At 33.9% G+C, this 19347-nt stretch overlaps 1 protein-coding gene across 1 annotated transcript in view; it reads right to left on the reverse strand.

Moving 5' to 3' along the window:
- LOC114324559 (EGF domain-specific O-linked N-acetylglucosamine transferase) overlaps positions 1 to 19347 on the reverse strand; it is a 235792-nt gene that overhangs the window by 19622 nt on the left and 196823 nt on the right. The window lies entirely within an intron of this gene.

The raw sequence follows: 19347 nt of genomic DNA on the forward strand, positions 1-19347 counted from the left end.
GTCTACTGTTTATTAACTTGAGCAGCTATCAGCTAGACTTCGCCAAGGATAATTAAAACCCTTTAATTATTTATATTATTAAAATTTTAAATATTGTCAAGGAATTAGAATTATATATGCAAATGGCAAAGATGATGTTAATATTTCACGTGAACAAAATACATCAAACATCGTCTTTTGTACACTTTTGTAAAAAACGTCTTGTTCTTTGTTTCTAGTATAATTCGATTCCGATTCTATCACTGAGAGCCATTTCCTGACCCAGTTTTTGACATCTGACCTCGCTCTCGCGATGGAACTATCTCTCGCGGATATTTCAGAAACACAACAAACCGTTTGATCACATCTTCTCAAACCTGAACCGATTGTTTTCTTTTTTTTTCGGTCGGTCGTCTTCCGCCATGGCGATGGCGTGAAGAATGAAATAATGATTGTTTGTTTAACCTCATCTGTCAAATATTTCTTGTTAATAAGCTATCTGTGTTTGGAATGTATCATTTTTGATAAGGTGTAGATTAAATACACTCAGGTTTATTATCAGGATTATTAATGACAAATAATATTTTATTTCTAATATTTCATCAGTCAGCCATGGCTTTTTGCCTGTTCGTTTGTGTTTTTTGATTGTCTTCAATTTGGTTAAATATTGTTTTCTATTCAGATCACAACTTGTCATGATCTTCTCTCCCCCTACTTTCCCTATTACATCAAAGTTTGTCCGACTAGACACCGTTAAGCTATTAACAAAATTTCAGCTTGCTATTAATCAACTTTTTTTTCATACGCGGGATCCAGACCTATCTTTTTAAATCTGTATTCTTCCTTATTCTTTAAATCTGGAGAAAAAAGGTTTAAAACTTAGTAGGACAAAAACAGAGTATTTGGAATGTTCATTTAAAGATGGAGCTACTACAAATAAAATGGTATCTTTGGATGGTGAAATGATTGCGAAAAGCAATAGTTTTAAGTACCTATGATCGGTATTACAGAGTAATGGAGAAATAGATGGAGATGCATGCAGTAGAATTAGGACTGGATGGATGAAGTGGAAAGAAGCGAGTGGTGTGTTTTGTGACAAAAAAATTCCAGTGAAGCTGAACGGAAAATTCTATATAAAACAGCCATAAGACCGGCTATGATGTACGGAACTGAATGTTGGGCAGTGAAAAAGAAAGAGGAGCAACGAATGCATGTGGCGGAAATGAGAATGCTTAGATGGATGAGTGGAGTGACAAAGAAGGATAAAATTAGAAATGAGTATATTAGGGGAAGTCTAGGTGTGCCACCAATTGATGCCAAAATGAAAGAGCATCGTGGATCATTCTATTTCGTTCTATTACATATCAATTATTATTCGTGATTCAGATACATGATTAGTTAGTTATATCTCAAGCCCACCAACTCGTTACAGATATTTAGAAGTGATCAATAAATACATATAGTATGAGTAAATAGTGTTTTACCAAATCAACCCTCTCCTCAGGGTAACTACCCCGTAACATATGGAGTTCTATTATATGGCGACCTGAGAGACGAACTGTACTTCTGAGGCAGGGAACAGGAAAGATGGCGAGGTTCTATAATTGGAAGAGAAGAAAGAAAATTGGTAGGTGGAGTATGAGATGTATTTGGAGAGACCTAGCCACAGGGTAGAATGGTAGACGTTGGCAGGAACGTTTGGAGTCATGGGACCACGCTCAGCTTCAAGAGGACAAATGAAGGAAATGGACAATAGTGGACAAAAAGTGTAATCGTGAGTAACTTTTAGCTACTTTTTAGCTATTTTTAGCTAATATCTTGTAGCCAGCTTTTCCATTTTTTTTTTGTATTTTGTAACCAGTAATTTTGATATAAACATTTATTAATTTTATTTCCAAATTATTATCCTTCTTCTTTTTCTTCTTATATTAGGCCTGTTGACCTGTTCTTAACCTACTTTGAGCTTGTATTCGTAGCTGTGATGTTGACTGCCAGCTAACTCGCCACCTTTTAAAGGATCTTCCTATTGGTCTCTTGCCTGTTGGCTTTGAATCTCTAGCTATAAGGGCTATTCACTCGCTGTCCATTCTCGTCACATGCTGATTCCACTCTCGTCTTCTCTGTCTTCCCCACTGGGGAATTTTTTGTTTAATTATTATCCAAAATTTATAATTTTCAGCTAGTTTTTAAAAGAACTCTTTAATCGTGTACACCTTAATTTTTTATTTTAAAATAACATAATTTTGTTTAAAAAAATCTTGTAGCATAACGATTATTTCTAGCGATTGAGTGCAGTTGGTACCCACCGCATCCAAATGTAGGATTGTCTCTATCGTCCGAAAAAAACTATAATTATCTCCTCTTTATAGTACCGTTTGTTTGGAATATTTTTTAATTGAGACGTTTAAAAATCGCTCGTAGAGATAGAAGAATCGAGGATATATATGGGAATCTTTTTCTGATCGCTCGAGGCGTTTACGCATCACCGCTGTGTAGTCGTATCTTTAAACTCCTATCTAAGTGGGATATCTTCCAACTTCCGTAAAAAAGTTTAGTCTAACAAGTGCCTAGTTAAAGATGATATATTCTTTTACTGTTCCGGATTAAGCGCATTAAATTTGATCTCCGATTGAGAATTCAGCTGCTTCAATCTTAAGCAGACACTGTTTTGTAATTGTTTTTGCGAATTTTTGGTATTAATCTTACATTTTCTAAATATACAGTTTGGTCACTACAAGATGTCCTCATTTGAGGACATCGTGAGACAATGGAGTAAAAATATTAGATATATTATTTTTTTTAAAATATTGGTAAAAAACAAGCACTAAAGTATTTTGTTCAATAAGTAATGTATGGTATCTTACACAACAATTTTTTCTGTACTTATACAGAGATATACAACCAGGCAATTTACCTAAAAATTAATTTTTCCGTTGACTCACAACGTCCACAAACGAGTACACGCTTTTCAGAAAATCCGTGGTAGCTATTTTTAAGGAAGGTCGTTATTAGCAATAGTTTTTTAACAAATTCTACTATTTATGACACATTCAATACCAGTTGATCACATTTATAATGAAAAAAAAAACTTAAATGAATTGGCGCTGTATACACCAGTCATAAGTAGTTAGAGACCTACATTTTCACAAATCAAACATTGTATTCAAAAGCCTTTAAAAAAGAAAAAGAAAATTAATTAGACTTACCACACTGTGGGTTTTTTCTCTAATAAAACTCTATAAATTATCGTCGTGAGCTATCTTGGTTTGTTAAACTTACAATGTGTTAAAATGGGGGTGTTTAACTATCTATACAAATCACCAGACTAATTGAAAATCTAAGTTCTTACATTAACATTCCAAAGGGAGTACAGCTGAGTTTATATTACGAGATGGATTTCACGGATTTTTATATAATTACACCCAGACGTTTTTAATTATAATTAATAAAACGGTCTTACTAAAAAGAAAAGTGGATATCTGCCGAAGTATTACACATTTTTCCAACTAGAGTAAAAACACGCAAGTTAATATAAAAACCCAAGAAATAATGTGGCTGGGTACAGGTCTAACCAAAATTTTAAATTCGAGAAAAATAAAACATACCATTGTAAAGAGTTAAGTCATGGACCCTCACAGGCGCTATCTGCAAGCAGATCAGGACGTAAAACTACCACGTTACTAATCAGAACGTCTTATTAACAATACAAAAAGTAATAGAGCTCTTAACCACAATAAAAACTGCCACAATCGAATACCATGGTCACATCATGAGATACAGCGAAAGATATGGATTGTTGCAACTCATTTTAGAGGGAAAGTGGTAGTAAAACGGGGATCAGGAAGAAGGGGATTTCCTGGCTGAAAAATCTACGTCCGGGTTCAATACATCAACCACAAATATTTTCAGAGCAACAGTGTGCAAAGTGCAGATTGCCATGATGGTCGCCAACATCCGAAACAAATAGGCACTACAAGAAGACGAACAATATGTCTTGTAAAACTGAAAAACCTGCTGATCCTTATGGTGACAAAAATTTGATACAAATATAAAACGAAGGTCATCTGTGAGCAGTGGCGGCTCGTGGTAATTTAAGGAGGGTGTTCAATTAAAGAATGTAATTATACAAACGGTGAATAAGCGCCGTAGGCGAAAAATTTTTGGGGTGTCGCCAAAAAGATGTTCTGTAAAATGAAACCTATCTTTGACCCGAGTAGTCAGGATGTCATACACTTTTTTTGTTTTGTGCAGAACATGATACCTACTGAATGATGGCGCTTCTTCGGTGGTGAAGGTGGAGGCAGAAGTTACGAATAATGAAATGGCTTTGTCAAAACTGTTTAAAAATCCGTTTATTTTAACGGCATCCAAAGACCGAGATTTAAATTATAGTTTTATTCTTTGAAAATACTAAACATGGAAAACAAAATAAAGAATGTAGTTTATCACACCTACATAATCACTAAGTTTTTCTATATTGTTCAACTTTAAAACAATGTTTAAACTTTTTGTTTCTTATTGCACATTCTTGTACCAAGTTTATCTCCGTCCAAGTTAGTCCATTCTTTTTATAAGAAGTCGATTTTCAAAACTATTTGCATTTTCTTTTATAAACTTCACTGAATAAGGCTCCACCATCCTAAAAAAAACTACCTACCAATATTGTATTTAATAAAAATCCCACAACAGAAAATGCCAAACTGTGAATCGAAACTCTTCGCCCCGGTCTCTGTGTGCAGTGCACAAATCGTCAATGTTTTAAGATATAGTCCTGTCGCCAGGGGGGGTACAACGGCCTCCTTAATTCAGATGGACTTACCCAAGTTTTTTTTTATATATTTTGACCCGCAGAATACGAATTTTTTGGGTAACAGTTGATCCGGATGTCGACAAGATTGTTATAGACAAAGAACTTGAGGAATTACATAACAGCGATTTCTCGCAAAACAAAACATCTTTTTGTATTTTTTGGGTCATTTTAAGCAAAAAATATTCCTACAAGTTTTTTCGTAGAATGCATAATTTTCGAGATAACCGCGGTTGAACTTTAAAAAAATCGAAAAATTGTAATTTTTGAACCCGAATAACTTTTGATTAAAAAATAAAGTAGCAATTCTGCTTACCGCATTTGAAAGTTTAAGTCAAATTATATGCGGTAAGCAGAATTGCTACTTTATTTTTTAATCAAAAGTTATTCGGGTTCAAAAATTGCAATTTTTCGATTTTTTGAAAGTTCAACCGCGGTTATCTCGAAAACTATGCATTCTACGAAAAAACTTGTATGAATATTTTTTGCTTAAAATGACCCAAAAAATACAAAAACATGTTTTGTTTTGCGAGAAATCGCTGTTATGTAATTCCTCAAGTTCTTTGTCTATAACAATCTTATCGACATCCGGATCAACTGTTACCCAAAAAATTCGTATTCTACGGGTCAAAATATATAAAAAAAACTTGGGTAAGTCCATCTGAATTAAGGAGGCCGTTGTACCCCCCCTGGCGACAGGACTAATAGGAGAATCCCTGGTTCACGGATTTAAGAGCTCTCGTTCTTCTATAGGGTTACTGTATAGTGGCTGGGTTCAATTTGAATTCTGCACACTTACCACGTGCATCTAGCGTAGCGGTGTTGTGCAAACAAATTATGTGATTAATAAATACAGTTATATTTTAATGATACTATGATATTTATGAGATTTAAGAAAAAATATTTTAATGATATTTATGAGATGTTTAAAAATATGTAGGTATTTTAATGAAATTTGATTGGGTGTTCACTGCACAAGTGAACCAATGGAGAAACCGCCCCTGTCTGTAAGTATCCCCAGAACATCTTGAACAAAAAAATAGAATTGTAGCACGTTAGCTGCCATAATGTTACAAAAATGATCCATACGGCCACGAGGATTCCGTTTCTATGCTATTGAGACAACTACGGTGTACGGTGTGTCATCCGTCTGTTATTGAAAACAATATGAGACACAACATTTGTAACTCACGTCCGCCAACGTGTTAAAAAGACTTCTCCTCTTGCGCTAAGTTGTAACCAACATTTTCCTCACCTCTGTTATTCTAGAGAATTTAGAATAAGAAGTGCTTTTATTATTAAACTCAATTATTTTATCTTAGCATCGTATTCTTCACCGCCATTTGAATCTGGCATTTTTTACCCCCATTTTCTAACCAGAGCGTACAAGAATCAAGATGGAACGTCGGCTGGATTCTTGTTATGTAAACATCAGGTCAGGTGTAAATGTCAAATTGTATCAATGGCTTGTAACTCGAAATGCCCCATTTGCTAACGGTAACTGACCACACAACGCTATTAGTGACATACAATACTCGATTTTTGCGTAAATGATCGGCAATCAGTAAAAATAGGTTATTCGATTAATTTCCCAGCGATGCATGATCTACAGTTAGTTGGTAAGTAAGCACTGATGATAGGTAATACGATGCTAACTGATTGTTTGCCTTTAGATGATATCTAATCAGATGGAAGTATTAGTTTTAGTTCACTTGGTTCGGCTGCAAATGCGAAAAATTCAAAGATCCGCGTTTCTTTACATATACGGGTATATGTAGATGAGCAATATTTTTACTTTTTCGAAAATTTTGGGGGGAGGTCCACCGATTTCCCCCAAATTTTAGTATGTTGTTGTCCTACAAGAAAAATGGCTCTCTGAATTTTTTCAGATTTTTTTGAGCTCAGGCGGCCATTTTGTGAGCCTTAAAAACATAAAAAATAACAATTTTAACACTTTTTGAAGAATTTTTTTCAAGGGTTTCTCTTCACAGAAAATTATTTTAAAAACGTCATACTTTATTTACTGATGTCTACTTTTAACTTGAATTTTTTCAACTCTTGTCAAACGTCAAGGCGCCATTTTGGTAAAAATTAAAATAGACCCACCTTGTAGCCAAAATGACCATATTCAAACAGCTATAAAACAGCTTTTAATTAACGCAGCTATACTTAGGTAGTAACTAGTCGAAAGATCTAAAAAACGTCTATAATTTTCTTTTTTAAAGTTTTTCTCGTGCTTCACAACTTTTCAAGCTACGGTCGTTTAAAAAGTGCTCTTTTTACAAAAAACGCGTATTTTCGCATTTTCAAAGAGGTGCAACTTTTTTCTGCCAACTTCGAATTGCACAAAAATTTTTTTGACGGTAGTTTTTAACATATATTATAAGCTCCCAAAGGAATTTCTTTGGCTATTTACTTTTAAATCCTTCATCTGAACCTCTAAAAAATCGCGAATTTTGATATCTTTGTGAGCTAATATACCTTAACCTGTTGTCCTACCCCGCTAAAGCAGGGGCTATTTATCCCCTCCATACATCATGAATTATGAAAGTAGAAAAAAACACGTTTATTTTAAACTCTGAAAGAAGTTCCTACCGTTTATGAAAGCAAAGTTATGACAATTTTAAGATTTAATTAAAGTGAATGTATAGTCGATATTGGGAGGCCGTTCCTGTATGAAAAAATTAATCACTGCTTTTGGCTCTGGAAAATATTTTCTTAGGTTTTTTGGATCATTCTAAACAAAAAAGGTCTCTTCTCATTTTTCTCTAAAGTTGATAGTTTTCGAGTTAAAAGTGGTGTAAAACTAAAAAATGCGAACATACGCATTTTCTAGGCTTGAAAATTCATAATGTACATTGCAATTTTTTAGGTTGCTAACTGCCTACATTGAAGTTTAAATACTTAGTTTTAAGATTCTGGTGAGAAATCTGGCCTTATTTTAATACAGACCGTTGTTTTTTAATTATTTTTTATTATGAGAATGGGAGCGGCGGCTTAATATACGAGGAGACGCGAATAATTAACAATTAAAAAACAACGCTCTGTATTAAAATAGGCCTCCATTTTTTACCAGAATCATAAAACTGAATATTTAATCTTCAATTTGGGCACTTGTCAACCTCAAAAATGATAACTTACTTATATAAGTTTCCAAGCCTCGAAAATACAAATTTTCGCCTTTTTTTAGAATTAAATCTATTTTTAGTTAAAGCAAGCCAAAGAAATTTCCTTAGAAGCTTATAATATATCTTAAAAACTACCGTCAAAAAATTTTTTGTGCAATTCGAAGTTGGCAGAAAAAAGTTGCACCTCTTTGAAAATGCGAAAATACGCGTTTTTTGTAAAAAGAGCACTTTTTAAACGACCATAGCTTGAACAATTGTGAAGCACGAAAAAAACTTTATAAAACAAAATTGTAGACATTTTTTAGATCTTTCGACTAGTTACTACCTAAGTATAGCTGCGTCACTTAAAAGCTGTTTTATAGCTGTTTGAATATGGTCATTTTTGCTAAAAGGTGGGTCTATTTTAATTTTTACCAAGATAAAGTATGACGTTTTCAAAATCATTTTCTGTAAAGAGGGACCCTTGAAAATAATTCTTCAAAAAGTGTTAAAATTGTTATTTTTTGGTTTTTTTAAGGCTCACAAAATGGCCGCCTGAGCTCAAAAAAATCTGAAAAAATTCAGAGAGCCATTTTTGTTGTAGGACAACAACATATTAAAATTTAGGGGAAATCGGTAGATCTCCCCCCAAAATTTTCGAAAAAGTAAAAATATTGCTCAGATACTTGCTTCTTATTTCGTTCTGCAAGTGTGCAAAGTATTAATAGCGAGATTAAAGAAATAGAGGAACATAGATACAATTAAATCGCCAGAAATAAAACAACAGTAGGTATCCTGAATACAAGAAACTCCAAGAATACAAGAAATCGAAAGCAAGATTTGCTGAAAAATGTCCCAAAAAAATATAAAAATAAAAACTTCGCGATAAAAGCAAGAAGCCACAAAACTATACAAGGTGTCCAGAAACTCTCCCGACAAACGAAGACTGGAGATTCTTGAGATAATTTTAAGACAATTTAACCCAATTCACCTAGTCCGAATATGCTTTCTAAGGGAGATAGAGCTCTTTGAAGATGGCGTCTTGGAATTAGTTTTTCTTACATTTCTCCAGAACGCTTCTATTTAGAAAAACGAAAACTGGTACACTTATTTATCTTCCAGATATAAATCAATTACGTCAATTAAGAATTTCTAGTACCGGTCATAGGCGCCCGTTCTGGGTAAGGCAACGGTTATTTTATTATTTTTATCGTATAACTTTTTTATCTTTAACTCCTAAGCATTTTTTATACTGGATTATTACATAGCAAGGTATTCTAGTACTAAAAGGTACTCTTGTTTTAAGCCGGTAGGACGCACAGTTTTCTAGAAAAATCGATTTGAAAATTTTTCGTTAGTTGATTTTGAAAAAAAAATTTTCAAAAAAAAACTATTTAGAAAAACGAAAACTGGTACGTTTATTTATCTTCCAGAGATAAATCGATTTCCTTAGTTGCGAAATTCTAGTACCGGTCATATGCGTCCGTTTTGGGTAGGTCAACGGTTATTTTATCACATAACTTTTTTGTCTGTAATTTTTAAGCATTTTGACACTTAATGGTTAAATTATGAGCTATTCTAGTACTAAAAGTTACTCTTGCGATAAGTCGGTAAAATAAACCGTCTTTTTTGAAAAAAATTTTTTTTAAATTTTTTCAAATTCAATAAACGAAAAATTTTCAAATCGATTTTTCTAGAAAACGGTGCATTCTACCGCCTTAAACTAGAATACCTCATAATTTAATAATCCAGTGTCAAAAATGCTTAGAAGTTAAAGACAAAAAAGTTATGAGATAAAATACCAGTTGACCTACCCAAAACGGGCGACTATGGCCGGTACTAGAAATTCATAATTAATGTAATCGATTTATCTCTGGAAGATAAATAAGTGTACCAGTTTTCGTTTTTCTAAATAGAAGCGTTATGGAGGTATTAAGGAAAAACTAATTACCAGACGCCATCTTCAAATAGCTCTAGCTCCCTTAGGAAGCATTTTCGGACTAGGCGAATTGGGTTAAATTGTCTTAAAATTATCTGAGGAACCTCCTGCCTTCGTTTGTCGGGAGAGTTTCTGGACACCCTGTATAGTCGCAAGAAATACAATACATATGGATCACTGAATATGTATATGCGATATTTAGACAACAAAAGAATATTCGAATATATAAAACAACAATATATGTAGTACCAAAAAAACTGTAAAAATAAACAAAAAAAGGTGGGGAAAATATTTTACGGATCTGTACAAAACCAGCCAAGAGACATATATGTGCAGGAGATGAAGAAATAACAGATAATAGAGATTCAGAAGAAGAGGAATCTAACTATCTGGAATTTATTTCCTCAAAATATTTTTATTTTGTACAATAAATAATTTTCTGACTAACTGACCCAATTGAAGGCGGCAATGGGATAAGATTGGGGGATTCCTTGAGTCCTTTATTGTTCAGCCTGATCATGGATGAAATAACAAAAAAAAGTAAGAACTAAGAAAGGATACCAAATGGGAGAAAAATAACTTAAAATAATCTGCTATGCAGACGATGCAATACTAATCTCTCAAAGTGAACATGATTTACAACGTATGCTGCACCAATTTAATGTAACCGCCAAAAAATTTAACATGTTAATATCCCCAAAAAAGACAAAATACATGGTTATAACAGCAAATCCAATAAGATGTAAATTGGAGCTGGAGGGTCAGATAATAGAATAAGTGATGGAGTTTAAATACCTAGGCATCACACTATCTAGCTACGGAAGGCTCGAAACAGAAGTGGAAGATCAAGTGAATAGAGCAAACAGAGCCGCAGGTTGCCTGAATGACACAATATGGAGAAATAAAAATATCGGAAAAGAAAGGATAGGCAGAATTTACAAAGCAGTCATCAGACCAATTATGACATACGCGGCAGAAACACGACCCGACACAGAGAGGACAAAAAAATTGCTCGAAACAGCGGAGATGAAAACCCTCAGAAAAATCGATGGTAAGACTCCATGGGACAGAGCTAGAAGTACAGATATACGACGGAGATGCAAGGTGGACAACATTAATAACTGGGTAAGAAACAGAAGAATAAAATGGAATGACAACAAACAGAGTAGTAAGGAGGGCAAGAGACGGTTCCCCAATAGGATGATGATCAGTGGAAGACCACGAAAACGATGGAACGACAACTTACTAGAGGCACATTGAAGGAACAGACAGAGTCATGTCTATACAAAAGAAGAAGAAGAAGAAGAAATAATTTTCTCATTTATGATCAATACAGGTACAGGTGTAAATAAATAATTTTTGATTGGCGTAAGATTTATGTTATTTATCTTTGTTTACTATTATACTATTAATAATATTGGCTACGAGTGTGTGTTTTGGTTGTGTAGTAATTAGTAATTTCCAGTCACGTCTAGTATGTCAAAATGTAACTAAACTTCGCAAAAAATAATTGCTAAAATTACTAGACAGGAGTGTCTCAGATTAGCGAACCGACTATACATATTTAATGATATAAAATAATTAAGAATGAAGTATGAAGTAGATTGAAAGGGGGTATAGGTTTTGCAATAATAAACTATTAAAATGTTATTGTCTTTATACTTCAAATTTATTGCGAGCAAATTAAAAATGTGATCAAAAATGAATAACCATTTTCAATTTCGCTGCAACACGAAACTACAGGGTGAGGCAGATAAATGGCCTATTAGAAATATCTCGAGAACTAAAGCTAAAATAATCATAAAAATTGGAAAACAGGGGTTTTGAGGTGTGAACTATTTAGGTAATGAAAATATTTTGGTCTCTTTGCTACTTCCGGTTATACCGGAAGTTGATTGTAACTTCGTTTTTTTAAATGATACACCCTGTATATTTTTACATTTTTGGATTCTCCTTAATTTCTTCTTTCTTAAAATATAAGGTTTAATATTATACATGGCAGTTTAAAAGATAATTACGTTTTCTTATTAATTTCGTAGCAACATTCACGCCCTGTAGAATTGTAGAAGTTTGACATAATAAATTCGATTTATGTTCAAATCATTTTTAATATAGTCTTCTATTGGTAATAATTATTATTATAGCTAAATTTTCCATTTTACTATACAGGGTTGGTCCAAACTCGGAATGGGTATTTTCTGAGTTTTCTTAAATGGAGCACCCTGTATTTTAGTATTGTAATGAAATGATATTTTATGGTACTTTTTAATTTCTTAAGTAATCCCTATACCTAACTGCTTTAATTTTTGAGTTATTAGTAATTAAAGCCAAACATTAATTGCAACACAAAATTCGCGAAATTTTATTAGGTTGTCCGTGAAAACATTTAATCACAAATAATTTTTCGGAAATAAATACAAATTATTCTAGACTGATACTTAAAATTGCCAATAATGGTTTAGCTATCAAAATACCTACGTAGTTAAGATTGTTGGTGCGATTAACAATTAAGCACAAATTAAAGCAGTTGGGTATAGGGAATGCTTAAGAAATAAAAAAGTACCATAAAATATAATTTTATTTCAATATTAAAATATTGGATGTTTCATTTAAGAAAACTCAGAAAATGCTCATCCCGAGTTTCGACCCACCATGTATACTAAAATTAAAAATTTAACTCTAATAATAATTCTTAACAATCGTAGACAATATTAAAAAGCATTTCAACATAAATAGATATTTTGTTGTTACATTACTACAATTCTACAGGGTGTGAAAGTTTTTAAGAAAGGAGAAAGCAAGGAGAATCCAAAAATGTAAAAATATACAGGGTGTCCCATTTAAAAAAAACTAAGTTATAAGCAACTTCCGGTATAACCTGAAGTGCCAAATAGATGAAAATATTTTCATTAAATAGATCAGTCTTCAAAACCCCTTTATTCAAATTTTCATAATTCAGTGGCCTTTAGTTCTCGAGATATTTCTAATAGGCCCTTTATCTGCCTCACCCTATATAGCCGCATCAGTTATTCCAGTTCAATCAGAGAGTGCAGCAAGCACCTCTATCGGTTTCGAAACTTATATGTCTCTCATCAGGAGGCACATATGCTACTCTCTGACCCAACCAGGACAAACCCGGCGTGAAGTTACGGATTGCAACGAACGAAATGGCAGGGATGCCCTAGCGGCAACTGCTAGCAAAAGACTAAGTTTTCAATCTAATAGGACATAAAACAACACCAAAAAATGTTGTTCCACATCCTGCCAGACTGAAAACAATGGGAACATTCTCTGGTAACACCTCCGAGCAGTGCCGGCGCTAGGGTATAAGGTGCCCGCCTGCAAAACTAGCACTGGCGCCTCCTCCCCCCCCCCCCCCCCCACACACACACACACACACACAGATACTCATACAACCCCAGCCTCACACCTTATGTGTTCTAATGAAACATGTGTTCTAATGGACATTATGTGTGTTCTAATGAAACAGTGAAGTGAGACTGCGTAACCTGGAGTGGTACCTATCTGACCGCCCATAACCTGGAGTGGTATCTATCTGACCCTCAAGCTATACCACCACCCCTCCCCATCGCAGTACATAACGAATGAGGAGGCTTTGTACTGAACGTTACCTTGGATGTCCTGGGTAATGAGACGTCCTGTGTATTACTTTATGTGGTTATACCACCTGATTTTAGGGGTAGATAGAAGAGCTTTTCCCCCCATTAATGGCTTCATTTTGGACTTGTGTTCTAAAAATGTGTGTTCCGGGCAACGAGGCACCGATTAAAGTCGGTGTCCCGCTATCCGCAAATATCTACGGAAAATAAAGTTCGGTTACAGTTTTATTGGGCCCATCATCTGACAAAACAACTTCACTTCAACTTTTTTAAGAAAAACTAAATAAAAATAATAACTTTAAAACCTCAAGATTATGCTTTTGCAGTAATGTGAAACCGTAATTTAATAATAGTACTGAGGACTTAACAAATATAATTTTATATTAATTGAATAAAACACTAGATTCTTTAACTGCAGAGTACAACTGACAAACTATCCTGTATTATAATCACATGAAATAATACCAAATCTAAAGAGCTCTAAACTAGATTTTTTGTAAAATGTTTATTTTAAACGGGCTTCACATTCTCGGCGAAGTTACTTTGCCAAAGTTGACCGAAGTCCGAAGTACCATCTCTACACACTCGTTCAAAGTGCGAGACCGACAGATCCCTTTGACCAGACCGACAGAGAATGGAAGTAGAACGAAGTCAGGCAAAGTTACACAAGATGGCCGTCTACACTCCCGTACTTGTTGAACCTCGATCGACTTCGGCGAGAGTGAAGTGCAGGCTTTAAACGGGCTCCACACTCTCGGCGAAGTTACTTCGCCAAAGTTGACCGAAATACGAAGTGCCTCTCTACACACTTGTTCTACCTCGCGAGGAACACATTCAAGCGGTGCGATACCGACAAAGATCCCTTTGACTCGGACACGCCAGACCGACAGATTTCGGAAGTAGAACGAAGTTAGGCTAGGTTAGACAAGGTGGCCGTCTACACTCTCGTCCTTGTTGAACCTCGATCGAAATTAGACAGGCGGCAAGAAAACAATATCAGAATCTTGTTTATTTTACTAGAAATCATTCATTTCTATGCGGCATTGCATATTTTTGTATATTTTACATGTGTGATATTCAAAAATAAACAAACACAGATTAGGGTATTATGACGAATTTAAACCACATTTAAAAAAATAATTTTTCTATTTAAGTATTTTGCATAACACAAGCAGAAACAAGCTCATTCTGGCGCCCCCCAAACAGGGGCGCCCGCCTGCAGTGCATCCCTTGCAGGCCCGTTATCGCCGGCCCTGCCTCCGAGGTTGTAAAAAATGTTATCTGTCGCAAACCAGATTGCAGGTTTCACAAAGTTCGGTGTTGACTACACCGATTTTATATAAGTATTGCGGGAAGCTTGCATGCCCGAATTTAAGCCTACAAATGGTCACAATATTTCAATATCCTTGTAAATCATAATGTTGGTGCCACAACACTGTCAGAATACTTGGATGTAACAAAAACAAATAGATAAAAATGACATTATTAGAGCCAATTAACATGATATAAAATGATTACTTAAATTAAAATAAAAAGCGTCTGAGTCATTTCAAATACGCCACCGTGAGTCGTAATAATTCCCAAATTGGTTAATTTCTACCCCCATATCAATTTCAAGTCCACTTCCCAAATTGCTTTTCATTATCAAACAACTTTTTAATTAACCTGAAATGATGATGCACATACGTCATAGCGAGTGAGTCTGTTCTCTTTACCTTTGTTTCATTGGGTATCCGTTAGTACGGCCGCTTTTTGAAAGTTTTAATTTATAAAACGGAAAATAACCTATACTCAAGAACATCATATCATCATCATCATCCTTAAAAAAACTATTAAAATGGACCAGAGTTGTAGCGAGTTAAAAGCAAAAAAAACGTGATTTCAATTTTTTTTTATATTTATGGTAAAATTGCGATTTTGACAATATTCCCCCACCTAAAATTTAAAATAAATTTCATTTTCGTTTTCAACACCGTCAAAAACATAATCTAAGACCAAAATTGGTCATTCACCACCCATGGTCAGTATCTCGAAAAATAACCGTTATATTGGGGATTTCTAATGTCGATAATAAAAGTTGCACTATTTTTTTTTCTATAAAACATTTTGATCTAAAATTTGCAGAAAACTTCTTTGTACTCTCTATTTTAACATAAACTTGATTAAAAGGCTACATTTTAAATTTCGTCACTCAACTTTTGCGATTAAACTTTACAATGTACAAATCCGCACCTTTTCCTTTGAAAAATTCATAACCTTTATCAGAATAATAATTAAAGCTTGAAACAGGTACCGTTGTCTTCAGAAATGTTAGAGATATGTACTGTAAAAATTTCAGAAAAAAATATTAAAATGGAACAAAGTTGTAGCGAGGTAAACGCAAAAAAACGTGATTTTATTTTTTTTTATTTTTATGGTAAAATTGCGATTTTGACAATGTTCTCCCACATGAAATTTAAAATAAATCTCATTTTCGTTTTCAGCACCGTCAAAAACATAATCTAAGACCAAAATTAGCCATTCACCACCCATGGTCAGTATCTCGAAAAATAACTGTTATATTGGGGATTTCTAATGTCGATAATAAAAGTTGCCCTATTTTTTTTTATAAAACATTTTGATCTAAAATTTTCCAGAAAACTTCTTTCTACTCTCTATTTTAACATAAACGTAATTAAAAGGCTAAATTTTAAATTTCGTCACTCAACTTTTGCGATTAAACTTTACAATGCACAAATCCGCACCTTTTCCTTTGAAAAATTCATAACCTTTATCAGAATAATAATTAAAGCTTGAAACAGGTACCCTTGTCTTGAGAAATGTTAGAGATATATTTATACTGTAAAAATTTCAGAAAAAATATTAAAATGGAACAGAGTTGTAGCGAGGTGCGAGGTAAACGCAAAAAAACGTGATTTTATTTATTTTTATTTTTAGGGTAAAATTGCGATTTTGACAATGTTCCCCCTCATAAAATCCAAAATAAATCTCATTTTCGTTTTCAGCACCGTCAAAAACATACAGTATGTCTAAAATTGTCCATTCACCTCTCCGTGGTCAGTACCTGGTCATTTTGGGAGTGCCTGCCTCTGCTGATCTATTTAGAGCAGCGGTATCGAAAGTGCGAATTGCCATGATGGTTGCCGACCTTCTTAGACGAAATGGAACATGAAGAAGAAGAAGAAGGTGCTTCCTAACTCTTTTCTTTTATGTTTTCATAAAATCATGATGGTATTTATGTAATAATCTGCCGTACTATAACGGGCACACTTCAACATGTGTTTCTAATCTCAAGAGGCACATGCCACTACCAATGTACACCAAAACAGATGACGCTCTAGCTAGATGCTTATCTACGGGGTGTTCAGCATCGGTAGATGTAACGCTTCGGCGCCTGCTAGTTTTTAATTTTGTGTCATATCGTTATATTGCGATTTACACCCATATTTTAAAAAATGAATTAGAAAACTAGTAATTGATGATATTATGTTTTATTTTCCACAAATATGGTTGGTAGTTTACCCGTGCTGTATAAATGTTGTTAAACAATTTTGCATAAATGTTCATAATGTTCAACCGAGGGGTAAACCACTAGCCTCAAAATTGTACAATGATTTCCAAATTTGGCAATCATTGCTTAATGATTCCCAACTATTTCTGATGATTCCTAAGGATTTCTAGGTTTTGCAATATGATTCCTAGGTATTTCCATATGATTTCCAAGGATTTCCATATGATTTGCAAGGATTTCCATATGATTTCCATGTGGTTTCAAAGGATTTCCATATGATTCCCATTTCAGTTTTTATTATTTTATAGGATTTAAATTTAAAACCGATAATAAAAATAATTAAAAACCAATAATTAAGCAAAGTAGCTTTATTAACATAATAAATAACATAAAAAAATATGTTTAATTTTTTAATGATTTGATGGATTTGATTGTTTTGTATTTCTGTTTAATAGCAATCAAATCATTTCTTTTTAAAGAAAATGGTTCAGTTCCGCTTAGACTAACTGGTCCATAAAATATAAACTCTTTGTGAACATATTGGATATCATCTTTTTTGGGCCACTTAAAAGTATCCAGGTCTTGTTGTAAAAATTTCACTTTAAACTTTTCTGAGCTGTAGCTGTTGATGACACACCCTAGATACCATTGTGTATCATAAAACACAGCATAATAAGATTCTAGCTGAATTACTGGCATTTTTGTACTTTCGTTATGGCAATCTTCTAAGTCAGAGAAATCTTCACTCAAAGTTTCACTTTCTAAGCTAATCTCATCTGATTCAGATCGAGATTCAGATGTACTATCTTTATGAGCTCGTTCATGAGGTTGACGAAACATTTTTCTTTTTTTTGATATTGCCTGCTGGTTGAAGTCCTTGGCCTGGCTTTTTCCTGAACTGTTTTTTTTTTGATAACCCCTTATGCGTATTTTTAACTGTCATTCCCTTTACCCGGAGCAGTCTGTCGGTTGATAAACGACGCTGTTTTTCCTGAAAAAACCAAATTAGAGTAGATTTTTTTATAATTCGTGTTTTTTTGTCTTTAAGTGTCACTGACAGACACGATTTTTGTGCTTTCTTTTGACCCGTATAGTCTCTCAAATGTAAAGAGTCATAATTATTAAATGTAGAGGTATATTCAAGAAACTCCCGGTCTACATTAGAAAAGTCTGGCTCGAGGTCTGGCTCATGTTCCTTTGAAATGGTATCAGTGATAATTATACTTCCCTGCACCTCTTCTTGCTCTTCCGGATTGTCACAAGTCGGTAAATTAATTTCTATACAACAATCCCTGTTCATTTCCATCCCAATTTTTTTAGCGTCAGATAGTGCGTCTTCTTGGGCCTTTTTAATTATGTTAATCATTTCATCAGTTGATGGAACCTCAGTTACTTTAAAGACACTTGAATTATTTCCAAGTCGTTTGTTTTCTTGCCTGGGGAATCTAAAATTGGGACCTGGAAAATAAAGGATTGATCAAATCGAGAATTAAAATAACTTTAGCAGCCAATATGTTATTTACCTAAGTCTGTGCTTATCTCATGCATAGCTTGTATACGTTTTAATCTTCTTAAAACATCCAGCAGTGTATAATTTATCATAGTTGAAAATGTGCTACTCATGGACCGAGTTTCTCTAAATACTTTTTCACATGGCTGACTGCTATACAGCCATGGAAGAAAAGCTTCTGAAATTCCATTTTGCCGAAGTTTTTCAATGACTAAAATAATTCCATGAGCGTTTATTTCTATGCATGTATAGGCATTTGTGGTGATAAAATTCTTTTGGATATTTTCACCATTTTTTTTTAGCCAGGCTTTCCAAATACGCATGAAAAAAGTTGAATACCAAATTAGGTATACTCGTCTTTCAACACTAATTTCTTTTAACAAGAATGCATCCAATATGTTGCGAGTCAGTATTAAATATTGCCTTGTAGCTTCGGCGTTGGGAACTTCCTTAAGCATATTTGTGACATGTTCAGAACTTAACTTGTCTATTGCATTGAAGTTCATTTTGTCGGAAGCTAAAAAGAAAAGTGTCAGTGCATAGCTCAAAAATGTTTTGTGGACCGAAAATTATTATCTATGTAATACAGCCAAATGCATAATAGTCCTACCATAGCTACATACATACATACATATATATCTAGTTGGGACTTTAATTTGAATAAAGCTGACAAATTGATATATTTTTACGTTTTTCTGGAAGATTCTTGATTAGAAAAGTAAGTAGCAAATTTATTCTAGTATACTTACATTCAAGGAAGCTCTTGCATAATAAGTGTTTATCTCTAGGATAGTTTTCAATTATGTACCGGATATTGTCAATAGATACTCGTTTTCCTCCCATATTCATAGAAATATTTTCATTTAATAAACGA

The sequence above is a fragment of the Diabrotica virgifera genome, chromosome 3 (assembly GCF_917563875.1).
Source record: "Diabrotica virgifera virgifera chromosome 3, PGI_DIABVI_V3a".
In the NCBI taxonomy this organism is placed as follows: domain Eukaryota; kingdom Metazoa; phylum Arthropoda; class Insecta; order Coleoptera; family Chrysomelidae; genus Diabrotica; species Diabrotica virgifera.